The sequence below is a fragment of the Pteropus vampyrus genome, unplaced genomic scaffold, assembly GCF_000151845.1.
Source record: "Pteropus vampyrus isolate Shadow unplaced genomic scaffold, Pvam_2.0 Scaffold108, whole genome shotgun sequence".
NCBI classification, from domain to species: domain Eukaryota; kingdom Metazoa; phylum Chordata; class Mammalia; order Chiroptera; family Pteropodidae; genus Pteropus; species Pteropus vampyrus.
In genome coordinates this window covers 4,382,578-4,396,770 of record NW_011888889.1, presented here as the reverse complement: position 1 = coordinate 4,396,770, position 14,193 = coordinate 4,382,578, and the positions used below count along the sequence as shown (strand labels likewise).

General features: G+C 30.7%; 1 protein-coding gene and 1 non-coding gene across 2 annotated transcripts in view; both read right to left on the bottom strand.

The window, feature by feature from the left end:
• Positions 1-14,193, bottom strand: part of SGCZ (sarcoglycan zeta) — a 274,769-nt gene that overhangs the window by 235,035 nt on the left and 25,541 nt on the right. The gene's annotated exons all lie outside the window — the stretch shown is intronic.
• On the bottom strand, positions 4,188-4,292 carry LOC111743195. Its single transcript, XR_002781593.1, has one exon. It is a non-coding gene; the product is annotated as a U6 spliceosomal RNA (small nuclear RNA).

Below are 14,193 nucleotides of genomic sequence, written 5' to 3'. Positions count from 1 at the left end.
AATTTATATATTACACATAATATATATATATGTAAGCAGATTGATCCTACCTAAGACAGAACACACATATTTTGTTACCTTTGGGAAATCTCTGAAGAACTACTGCTAGTGACAAATATTCTTCCTCCAATTTATGATTTGGCTATATTAGATTTATTCTGCTTTATATATGTCCTTCCTTTTAAGTGTACTTTATTTCTTTTCACTTCTGTAAATAATTTACACTAATAACTGTAAACTTATTAATATTTAAATTCACAAAATATCTTTCTATAAAATTACTTACATGAATACCCCTTGATATATTATTTTTGCATGTTGTTAATAAGAAAAAGCCCAAATTTGCTGGCAAAAACCTTTAGAACAAACTTTGAGATACTGAAGTACTTTAGTTTTAAGCATTTGATTTTATGAGCTCATTAACGAATATTAACATTCATCATTGAAATTTACTACTTATGTTTTTATGCTTTTTACCACTGTGGGTTGTTTTACATACTAGTGATTTTTATTACCATATTAGTATTCTAAATTGAGTTTAGGTAGTAGAAATTACACAATTATCTTATTTTTATTAGATACACCTTACAGTAGTTTTACACTATTTTATTCTCCTTTGGTAGTTTATCATCTACTAAACCTGTCTAAAACAATATGTAATAAATAGTTTTGTTTAGCTAAATCTACTCTGTTTTAACAACTGTAAAAATGTTAGGTCAACATTTCCTAAATTTTTAAACACATAAGCAATTTTTTGAACTTCTTTAATTTTCACAACACATTTAAAAATTTAAAAGAAAAGGAAATATAGAAAATATATAATGAAATATCATACCTCTTCTTCAGCTATTGGAATATGTCCAGCTAATGAGGTTTCAAATCGTCATGAATTTAGTGTCATTCCTTTACTATGAAACTTATAGCACTTAATATATGGTTAACCCTTTTATCTATTTTACTTTTTTTCTTGGAGTTTTTTAGATTTCAAGAAACTCAACTCAACTTTGTTCATAAAAGAAAGTTAAGAGATGAGTTGAAGATAGTTGTTTTAAGTATATGTGAATAAAAACAACTGATGTGGAACCTGGTGAAAATGAAGGGCAGACACCACTAAATGTTGCTGAGCCTATGAAACAACAGAATCTCTCATCCAGTGCTGGTGGGAATACGATATGGTACAGTCATTTTGGAAGATAGTTTGTTGGTTTCTTACAAAACTAAACATACTTTTACTATGCAATCCAGCAATCGTGCTCTTTGGTATTTACCCAAAGGAATTGAGAACTTATATTCACACAAAAACCTGCATGTGGATGTTTATAGCAACTTTAATTATAATTGCCAAAACTTAGAAGCAACCAAGATGCCTTTTGATATGTGTAGGTAAGTAAATAGTGGACTATCCAGAAAATGAATTATATTCAGTGCTAAAAAGAACTTCAAGCCATAAAAAGACATAGAAGAATTTTAAATGCATATTACCGGTAAAAAAGCTAATGTAAAAAGGCTACATACTATATTTAGTAGCATTGCAACTATATGACATCTAGAAAAGACCTCATGATCCACTAAGGTGTAATCAATTTGGTCAGTAATGCACAATATAAGTTTCACAATGATTAGTTTTGTGATTTTTGTGACAGTGCTAGACTAAAAGAAAAATATTTGTTTTTAATCTTACAATAAATGTATCCCAACATTTTATGTTACTGAATTTTTTTAGACCCTGCAATCACATTATGACTGAGTTTATTGTGTTTTATATAATAAATACATGTAATAATTATAGTAGAATACACAAAAATTTTTTAGTACTGAATGCCTCTGGCAAAACAGGAGAAATTTTTTCATAATATATTATTTAATTTTTGAATTTTACACTGGGACAATTTATTACTGTTCAGTAATAAAATTAAAATATCAATTAAAAAATATAAATGGTTGGTCAATAAGAAGTTTCACTTTTGATCACGAGATAATAACCAATTCTGGACTATCCCTGCCACCATAAACAACTAAAAAACTACACTAAAAATATGAAACAACTATTTTTAAACATTCAACAATGGGCAGTTAAGGACTGTTTGTCTCTAGGTGAGACAGGAAACAATGTGAGACCACAACTGTCTGATTTCTTCCAGGAAACACCTTGGTATCACACCACAGGAAGGAGAACGTAGACAGTTTTATTATGAAATGTCAATCTTTTGCTCACACTTTATAAATATTTTGTTTTATTTATATGTTTAAAGAGCTAGAAATCACTAGTTAAAACATGAAAGCATAAAAACCACTTTAGTCACTAAAACAGAGGCTAGCAATTTATAGGGGAGTTACTATCACCTTGTTCTTTGAGATTTAGCTGGCTTCATGGCCATTTAACTAAAGAATACATAATCCTATATATCATTATATTTCCTATCTAGTTTAGCATTTTTCTCCACATTTTTCATTTTTAACCATTATTATTGATAGTTGAATTCAAGTAGTCCCTCCATTTTGCACTTCCGACTTCTCCTTGGTGTCATCTCTTGTGTGTGAACTCCTGTGAGGACACAGTGAATAAGGTTTTCAATTTAACAGATACTTATACCCAAAAGATAACCTGTATTTTTTTTTTTCCTGAGTCTTTCTGGGTACAAGGCAATCAACACCTTCCTTCCTTTCACAGCAGGCACGTGAACTTAAGCTATTTTTAAAAAGTAATTTATATTTTGAATGGAACTGTTTTTTCAGATGTATAATAAAACCAATTTGTCAGTTAATAAATAATATTTTCCAAAAACTAGGTAAGTTAGCATCCCTTTTATCCTCAAAACTGTCCTGATTTGGTCAACAAATGATTCATTCTCACTACTTTTAGGTCACCATTTTAGAGAACAAACTTGTCCTAGACTTCCTCTTGCATTTGAAGTTGTCTGGAACATGGTAGGACTACAATCAGATATGGAGGTTATTTACTGAACATGGTACTAAAGACCAGCCATTTAGGGTGTCTGGGAGAACACACATGGCACAGAGCCTCCCACAAGCATTGGATCCCTCACCTCTGTACTATTACTCCAGAGGGAAATAAATGATCATCTTATTAAGACACTATCTTTTGGCCTCTTGATGCTAAAGCAGCTTAGTCTGTCCTAAGTAATATAACCATTAAATAATAAAGATCAAGTATTATTTTGAGATACTATAATAGAAGTCACTCATAGGTAACTATGAATTAACTGCACTTCTTATGGAGTGATTAAATTTTAAAGTTATTTATTAAGGTGAAAATCATGCAGAGCCAAAAGTATCAGCATGAATCTCTCATTGAGCCCAACAGATCCAGTTTCTCTTTTCACACTGGAATAGATTGCCACTTCATAGAGCATATGATGAAGCAGTTTCTACCAGTTAGGGGCCATGTTGTATGAAATACATGTTGCACTTACATATCACAATTGGATCAATGACATGTTCATGCTAGGGATGACCCTGAAGAATTGAACCCAAATTTGAGACCAAGTTTACGCTCTCATTTTTAATTCCCCAAGGTGTCTGGTTAGACGATTGAATCATTTGCCCCTATTAGGTTATCCAAATTGTTCTTTCTCTTAGCTTAGCTGTATTACAGTAGAAAACTAGATGAAATATAGAGATTTCTTAAGGGCCCACTTTTACACTGTTAGCTATATTCCACCTCAATTTTCTAAGGTAATTGTAAAAGCTTTCTTATTTTTACCCTAAATAAAAATATAAAACAAATTGTAATCAAGGAATGCTAAAATGTGCACAGAATTGTTGACTTTTTAAAATTTACAATATTTTTTAGCAATGAGAATTATAGTATTGTGGGACAAATTAAAGAGAGCAAAGTATAATACTTTGTGCAATAATATAGATACTAGAATATTAGCTTTTTTGTTTATTTTGTTGTCACCAAAATATGCTGATTAATACTTTGTCAGTTTCTTCCATATTCTAAGGGTTTGAGTTTGAAATGTTGATTTTTTCAAACCATTGCTCTTCTGTTTAGTGACAATTTATTTCAATTATATTTTCCAGGGGCAAAACTCTACTTAGAGATGGTTTAAAACCTAGATTGAGTCCTCAGCTGATGTCATCTTACCCTGGAGAGAATTTTCTTTTGCCAGGGACTGGGGTAACTAATATTCTCAGACCCATCTTAATAATATATATTTTTCTTAAAAATGGAATGCATCACAAATTCTCATGTCATCACGTGAGGGGCCATTCTAATCTTATCTGTATCATTCCAATTTTAGTATATATATTGCCCAAGACAACATCTTAATACTATTTTTAATGGAGTTTCCACACAACAGTGTGTTATGACAGGTTAAATTCTGGTTTATCCCTTTGGCTAGAAGGCAGTCCTTTGGGTTCCCAAGACTACCTGGATAATTAACCAGGGTCCTCACTCTTAACAGGCTTTGAAAAACAACCCCACCCCATCTCCATGCACATAAGGCTCTTGAATATGCAGCTTAGCTTTTCAGTTGCTTCCTCTAGAGAGGCAAATACCCCAACATGAAAAGATATCTAAATGCTACTTTCTGGCTTCTGGTTCTTTCCAATATCACAACCTAGTTATTTACTACTATCTCATCTGTTCTTTGATGCTCTTAATAAGACATTTTTATCCTGTTTTTAGAATCTAAAGGCTGATGTATTAATATTTGTCCTACGATGTATTTGGAATAAAAATCTGAAATGCTATTCCATATCCCAGTATCATATTTAAAATAAACTGGTTTTAGTTTATTGCTCATGACAAAGACAATTTAAAGTTTTCTCTCAGCTTGACTAAACTTTAAACATGTTTTTTCCTGACTCCAAACCCCTTTTCTTAGGGCATTTACTTTAGAAAACTTATAAATTATAAATGATTTTTGTCCTTTTGATGTGCAGATCTTCTGGAAGACCTTTGCTACTTTACAACCCAGGAAGGTCTTTCTTAAGGACCTGGTAGCCACCCCCTTTGTAATATAATCCTGAAGAAAGACAGCACCCTTATCTCCCAGTTTCTGTGAGAAGGTAGGAGCCTCATTTCCATAAACACCGATTAGAGAACACATCTGGCCTAATTAAATTTTCTTAATGTCCTTTATAGGATTCCACTAGTTCCTCTTAAAGTATAAAAAACTCTCCCATCTTTTGTTTCAAGAGAGTTGAGTTCAACTTCTTGACTCTATTTTAATAATCTTGACCCTTATCACAGTAGTCCTGAATAAAGTCTTTCTTACCTGTTTTAACTCCATCCGGTGTAAATTTTTTTTGACATGTAACTCAAAATTAATTTCTAGGGATTTATTCTTTGTTATTCATGGATGCAGCGACATCTTCTAAATTTTTTGTGAACTAGTCATTAAACATTTTTTAATGCAAAGATAAAATACTACAAACCAATGGAACTGACTAGAAAGTAATTCAGTTTTACAGAACACATCAGTTCTTTTGGACTTATCATTTTATTAAGCATGAAAAAGCATTATAAATTCTTGTAGAATTTTCATTTTATATAAATATTCATTATCAGCAAATTAGATTAAACAAAGCAATTTTATAACAAGTAATGGTTGTTAAAAAATTAGAAAGAGAACAATGACTTGTAAAACTTCAACATTTTAAACTATTATAATGTTCACAGTACCTATGAGTGGACAAATCTGTTTCAGTGGCCACAAAATTATGAACTAGATATAAAACAGTCTCTTCAAAAAATTAAGCAAGATCTTTCTTACTAACAGGATTACAAATATAATTTTTATTGGCATGGCACTTTTACAAATCTAAATTAACTGTTTGTCTCAAAGACTCCATTTGTGCATCGGAATCATCTGAATTTTGGTGTTAGAGAGAGAGAGAGAGAGTGAGAGTGTGCGTGTGTGTAAATGGCAGTAAAGAGTGGGAATAGAAGGTAGGAAAAGGGGAGCAGATTAATTACCTGTATTTTTATTATACACAAAACATATGTACTAGAAAACAATAATATGGTGGAAACAAAGTATTAGAAACTAGAGAAAATACTTGAAATTGGCATTTTATGAGACTTTTAAGGTATAACAAACACATTTGATTGGATCGCACAGCCACACCTGCTTGATCACTGACCTTTGTCTTACATCTAGCTAATTAACTTTATCTACATTTTATATAAATGTAACTGTTTATAAATGTGTATGTCTTCTGTGTATCATAATGTTATTTATTATAGTATGGAAATACAGAATATTTTCCATCTTCTACTTAGAAAATACCAGGTTTTTTAAATTATTATTTTACTTTTTAGCATGATGTTAAGTGCTTCAAAGCAGGTTTTATTTGACTCAGAAATGGAGCTTGGTGACAGAGTAGGAAATAAACTGCAAAATGAAGCCTGCTGATCTCATCCTCTTAGTCTCAATCTCTCCCCTAACATTCCTCTTCTCTTCCATCCCTCTGAGTATAAGCGCTCAGTAGTTTTCATATGAAATTAAAATCAGTGGAATCGAGGTATTGATTTGATCATCCAACAAACATTTATTGAATGACGCTTACACGTCACACTCTGTTCTAGAAAACAGTTCAGGAAATCGATGGATTTTTTTTTTTTTTTAATCCATGCCATAACAGAAAGATACACAAACCATTTTTTAAAAAAAATCAAATCTTTTAATTTAATGTTCCAGATTCTCAGTTAAGCTCTGTTAAGGTCTTTTGAGGTCATCATCATCAAACAAACGAACCAAATAAAACCATTCCTTTTAACAAGCCTTTCCTGAGCCAGAATAATGGAATTAGAAGCTTATTAGTAGGCCTGTTCTACTAGCTCAAATCTTAAATACTGTTTTGAATCAATTGAAAACATCATAATTTCTATTTGTATATCACATTTATAAGATATTTAAAATATTCAAAGTATTCCTGATTCATTCTATTCAATTTTTAAATCTACCTCACTTTGCTTATATTTCTTCATTTTACTTGACCTTGAAGATTTCCTTCCTGTCCAGCACTAAAAATTAATTAATGTCCATTTTGTTTACTTGGTTTAACTTTTTTTGACCACTCTTGGTATACTTCTTATAGAGAGTATGTGGGAATGTTCACTGTTCATGATTCAATTTCCTCCAAATCTTTAATGTCCACTCCCCAAAAGACACATATTACAATGCAAGAACACATACGCACACATGCAGACATAGAGATACACAGACATACACATGCACCCTCCACTGGATCAAAAGTGCTTTTAAGGGAAAAGAAACCATGTATATCTTAGGGAACTACGTATTTCTGTAAATTATTAGAGTATTCAACTGAGGAGAGTGTACAGAGATTTCTAAGGTTATCTGAGAGCTAAGCTATCTAACTAATGACAGGAAACTCTATTAGTAATTCACTAAAAAGTGCTCTTAGGTCTTTAAAGAATTTAGGTACTTTCTCTTAAAAAAAGAGTTGTAAGATTCTAAAACATGAGTTGATTATATCCTTTGCTAAATAAAGCAAAGCTGATATTAATATGGATGTCTTTTAACTTTATATCTATTTTTGTTCATTTTACTTTGCTTGAAATATATATTTTAGGTTACTGCCAGTAAGAAACATCTTAGAGAAAAGAAGTCAAGAAATAAAGTACTTATTTTTACCATGTGCTCAGTCTAATTACCAAGTGCTGTGATACAGATTATAAATTGGTGTATTAGGGCAACTCTTTGGCATTTCACTTTAATAGCTCATCTTGGAGAATATATCTGAGTGAATCATCATGTATCAGTGACATTTAAATTTTGATCCATATAGAATTGAATTTTTCAAAATATTTCAGAAGCTCGAATACTGTAAAATAATAAAACTCTAGCCATCAGTTACTTAGAAACTGTTCAATAAATCTAAGACAATTCAGACATAGTTATGAGTGAGTATGGCTATCATTGTTTGTAAAAATTAGTATAATTATTTATGGTTGAGAATAAAGACTAGACATAAACTTACTTTAATAGAGACAGATATATAGAATAAACTGAGACCAAGAAAACCAGAACCATCTGAAACGAAATGGCTTATAATCATAATTGAATTATTTGCCATCAAAATATTTTATTAGTTTATATGATATATATTTATAAATGATCGTCAAAATTTAGATTTTTAAATTAAATATATTAAGGTGACACTGATTAATAAAATTACATAGGTTTCAAGTGTACAATTCAATAATGTTGTCATATGTATATGGCACTTGTGTGTTTACCACCCAAAGTTAAATTTCCTTCCGTCACTATATATTGATGCTCTTTACCCTTATCTACTTCTCCCCCTCCTCTCTTTCCCTCTGGTAACCACTAAATCGTTGTCTGTATCTATTTTTTTAAAGAAACATTAAAATTGAGAACAGCATATGTTTAGTCCTAAGTATATGTATATAACATATATGTTTATATTTAACGTGTATAAAGATCTAATTAATGGCAATACGTGAATTGATTTGAGCATTAGCTTTTTCCCTTCTGATCCTTCAGCCATATGCTGAAGGGCAAGTAAGACACACCTGAGGAAAACCCACACCTAACTCATCTCAGCACACCTGCTTGGCTCCTTCTCCTTATATACCCTGTATTCCTGCTGACTACAATTTTACTAATCCTCTGACCTCATAAAGACTGCCAGGGGCTGGCATGCATGAGCAGCATGAAATCAAATGTGCCATATTGTTCAGCATCTGTTTCTAACTCTCCATGAAGTTTTCTTTGCAAACAGCACGAGCCTGTCAGCTTCAATCAGTTTGGTAGAGAACTTCACTAAGATGCCTTAGCCTTCATCTAGGATTGTTCTTTATATCATCAGACCCACATATGAGGCACTGAGGTATACAATGGAGAGGTTTAATGGTAATATGCTCATATTACCAAAAGATAAATTCCCTAGCTTTTGCCTTAATATTTTTGTCTCGCGAGATCTGAATGGTAAGGGACAAAAGCACATTTTTAGCAACTATTGTATAACTATCTTCTTGAAATTCTCTGGAGGCTGTGATAAACATTTTGAATCCAACTCTTTAAGCATTCTTTTAATGTCATCTTTATTGCAGACAATAATCAAATTTAAATGTATTAGTGCCACTTTGTAGAAACATTTCTAAAATTTTTAGTGCACTTTGAAACTGAATCTATGTGTTTTTTGTCAGGAATAGTAAAGAACAAATATTTTATAATTTAGAATGTAGAAGTGCTACATAATAGACAATGCCTGATTTTAGGTTTTCTACACATAAACACATTTAAATATTTAAATATCCTTAACTGCAAAAGGCTTAATCTAAAAGATACTAAATAAATATGTCTACATTTGCTGGTATACAAAAATATTCATTTTCATATTTTGTTATTATGATCATTTGAAATCATAAAAATTACATGCCTGTACTTAAGAAATCTGAGGAAAAATAATTGTGAAGATAAAATAATATATTTTATTAACCTAAAAACTCAGTAATACTTTTTCTTTTAATCAGTCCCAAAATATAAGTAATCTAATGTCTATTATTTATTTATAACATACGGCCTGCTCGCAGATCATTCAACAAATTAACGATAACACTATTATTTCTAATATAAAGATTCATTTATTCTTTTTCATAAAGAAGAATCACCTGACTCTGCTTGACCTTATTTATTGTCAGTTTGTTGAACTGATCAAATATTTTCTGAACATTTTGGCCTCCACATTCGCTTTTCAAAGCATTCTTAAATGTCTGGCATTTAGCAAATATTATTTAAATGTATCAAATATAGAAGTACTCTTGTGACTTCTTTGATGGGACAATAAGGTTGACATATAAATGTAATACAACATGGTTCACTATTGAATATTTAATAATGAAAATGTGTCATTGAAAAGTAAACTATATTGAAACTCTATAGTTTAAAATACTTTTTATCAAGAATAATTTTAATAGTACCTGAGTGGTAACAGCACTATCAAGAAAATTCACTTATGTAGAAAAATCCATTTTTTGACAATAAAGATAAGTGAAGTTCTACTATATGTGTATAGTTAAGACCTGAGATTCCAAGGTAGATGATAGTCTAGAGTCCCCCAAGAATATAAGAATCCTGAAATAACCCTAATAGTTATGAAGAATAGACACAAAGATAAAGAAAAGGAATCTAATATATGTCAATCAATAGATTTGCCTCTTTTTCTACTCTCTAATTCAAAATATTGCCTCCTTTCTAATAGCTTATTACCTCTCCTACTCATATTCTAACCATATTTGAACCTTCTAAGCACTCTAACTTATAGCTGCTAGATTCTAATTTCATTAATGCATTTGACACTATCATATATGAAGTAGCTAAAGTTTAAACAATCTTAGAAGGTATTCGGATCCATAAGGAAGAACTTACGAGGCCCTGTGAAACCAGCTTTAATTGAATAGATATTGCAATTAAAATTTAAGGTATTTAAAACAGAGCTAATTTTATCATGCAAATAAGCAAACATAAAAGTAATTAGTGGTTTCAATAGAAAAATTTTTTCCTCTAGCAAACAATACATGTTATAGAACTTACCAGGTAATTTTTTAGTTAAAATTTAAAGAATCTATTGACAATGTTGTGGAAATACCTGAATGTTATTATATGAGGACCATGGGAACCCAAATATTTCTGTGTTCAAGGTACAGTACTAAAAATCACAGAGGTGTCCAGATTATGCAGAAAAAAATTATTTGTGCCCATAATTTGAAAAAATAAAATTTCCATTGCAAGAGTATTTATTTTAAAGCAGTAGAAGTTTGCTAGAGTAACTTTTTAAGTTAAGCTACCTGGAGTATTAGCAGTCTTCAGAAGATAAGTAGAAAAAGGATACAACAGAGTAATTACCTGTTACCTCTACGATAATGCTAAATATTACCTCAGTGGGTGAATGAGGCAGACCTTGAATTGGCTCAGTATTTTAAAATTGTAGCATTTTGAAAGAATTTGAGATAAGACAAGGAGAGCTTGCAGTTGTTAAACTTTGAGAGAAAGTGGAAGAGCCTCCCCTTCATAGGAAACGGTACTGTAGAAAAATATAAGAGGAAACCAACCATGACATGACTTACAATGCAAATTTGGTATGTATGTGTGTGTATGCACGTGCAGGTGTATATTGTGCATGTGTGTGTGTGTGTGTGTGTTTAAATCGATAAGCAATGCAACAGCAAATTTAATAGCTTAGTAAGACAAATGTGAGCTTGGCTACATTGTTCCAAATACATGCTGAGAGAATCTAACCAATCAGTTGGAAACTGTAGTTGACATGTTGAGACCAGAGAAGTCTTAAGGTGACAGATGAAAGTCGAAGTTACAAGGTAGAAGAAATTATGAGGGAGCAGAGAAAAGCTAGTTGGTCGAGAGCGGGGAGTGAAGCAAGTGCTTAGAGAGAAGCAGAGATAGTTAGAAGCCCATGTAAAAGACAAAAGAAGCTGCTTACAAGAGCTGTTTCATTCCTGACTGCCTACATACTCTTGAATTGTTTAATATTTGAGATGAGATGAGTGACTTTTCTCTTATACTTAAAAGTTCCTAAGAAGAACAACCATGCATTTGCTTTCCTTCCTTCCTTTGTTTTTCCTTTATCCAATCAATCAATAAATACTTATTGATTATCTAATACATGAGGGCCACTTTGCAGTAATGGCAAAATAAATAAGGAGTTTTACTTCTAAGGTGCTCACTCTTCTAGTACAAGAGATTGTTAAGCAAAGAGCTAATTACCACACATACACAAGAGAGTAGTAGCCTTTATTTAAAATCTGACTATTTGTGTTGGTGGGAGGCAAAAGGTTATTAAGATTCAATGTATACAATTCAATGTCTGCCATTTTCAAGTGGGAGTATAAGCTCATTGAATGAAAGTACAACTTTTATACCTTTTCCAATATCCAGTGTATATTACAGAATATTGAATATTTGAAGCTGATATTATTGACAGCCACTGAAATTCTGAAATGTTTTTCTCAGGCCATCTATCACTGAATCCTCAGCGAAGAAATTTAGCTTATAAAATGAACATAACTTTTCTTAGTTATTTTACACATAAAGTTAAATCAATAAAGTAATAATAGTATATCATATTTCTTCAGTAAAATCTTTGTAACTTTTTAGGTTTTTCTCAGCAATATTCCGTGATTTGCATTAAAATTTGGTGTCTAAATTTCATTCAATAATTTGTACCTGATCTTAGGCACTTTTAATTCACTAATTGTGCTGTTGGTGACTAAACAAATAATTGATTCACCTAAAGCAATACAGATTGTTTGGTTAGAGCTCAAGAAACATTATTAAAATAACAAATTATTTACTTTTTAAAATATTTTTAAAATTAAGCAATCTCTGTGGATTGAAAAATGTTTAATGTATTTTAATGAGTAAAGAAAAAAATTTTTTCTAAAAATTAATATATAATTAAGTTGGCATGCATCTAATAATAATTTTAGTAAAGTCAATGCAGTGAGTAGGTCATAAAGAAAAACAATACATTTGGTAGAAAAATTAATCATGGTTATCACGTAATTAATAATGTATTCTCTCTCTGCCTGAGCTGTAATTAAAATTATTCCATTTACCAAATAAATATTACTTACAGATGAAGGAAAAAAAATACTAGTGTAACTTGTTTTACTAGTGTACGCTTGTTTTTCAGTATTAAGTAATAATCATATTGCTGAAAAAGAAAATACAATCAATTAGAATTATATAACTCACTTAATAGTTTTTAATTTAAAACTATCATTAGATCATTCAATGTTTTCAGGACTTCTCTAAATTTCTTTAAGATAAGTTGACAGTGACAAGGGAATTTCAATATGCTTCCTGGGACATTTTACGGATGGTCTAGGAATATAAAAAATCTTAATGTGATGAATTAAATAACATCATAATAATCTAGGGGAGAGAAAAATTCATGAACTAAGGCTAAGCAGTAAGATGGTTAAAAAATATTGGCAGAAGCTGTATGAAAGTTATATGGAGATTTTGTACTATTTTTACAAATTCTTGTGAGTCAGACTATTTCAAAATGAAAAGTTACAATAAACAAAATGATCATATAGTAAACTAGAGACTAATTTTGATACAATCAGTTAAAAATTAACAAAACTAGTGAAATACAGTTAAAATTCAGTATTGATTATTATCTCAGAAATAAACTCTGTCAAAATATCAGTTCTGTAATTTATTCATAGTATATTTCAAAGAGCATAGTATGTAAGAGATCATAGTTTTATTTTTGAAATTATACTCTCGTTTAAAGGTACATTTCTATCCAAGGACCCAGTATCAAATAAATCATAGATAGGAGCATCAATTCATCATATATGTCAATAAAATATTATTATTAAATTATGCACGAAACAGCTATAAAGTCAGAAAAATGACCTGAAAATATTAATTTCATGAAGAGTCCTTCTGTATCATAATGTCTTTAAATGACAATGCCCTCTACGAAATTTCATCACCTTATGAAAATCTTCCACACAGGTGGTTGAATAGATTTTATAAACCTCACTGGATTTAGGTGGAGAAAATGGATAATCTCAGCTCATAGGTTGTAAAGAAGAAACTGTCTCTCAGTCATTCCTGTTAGGCACTTCTTTCTTTAGCCTTTTGTTTTTGGCCTTTTAAAAAATTCTCCATTTTGCAAAGAAATGCAGAACACTGAGTCTTTGCTCATTTCTTACTTGCTCACTGGAATTGAAAAAAAAGGACATTTAGAGAAAAGGGAGAGTGAGTGGAAAAGCTAAAAGTATGAGTGAAAGATCACTCACTCATTCATTCATTCAACATTCAAGCTTCTACTACTAAATAGCAATTTAATCTACTCACTGATTATTAAAATAAATGTCCTTTGTTTTATATACTTGATTAAGTACAAAACATTTATTTACATTTAAAGAAGAATGAAATCTATGTAACCATAGATCAAAAAGATGTATAAACACTTGCAAAATGGTCAGTAACATCTTTACTATAATGTGTTTGATTATGTAAAAATTATTTTTTTGAAATGATCTATATGTAATACAGAAGTTGAAAACTTCTAATCATTTGCTACTTATTTTAAATTAGTTTGTTGAGAATAATATTCTATATCCTTTTGCCAATTGTTTTAATTGACTTTAAGTTCATTAATGTTGATTATTTGTGATCAAAATTTGCTCTC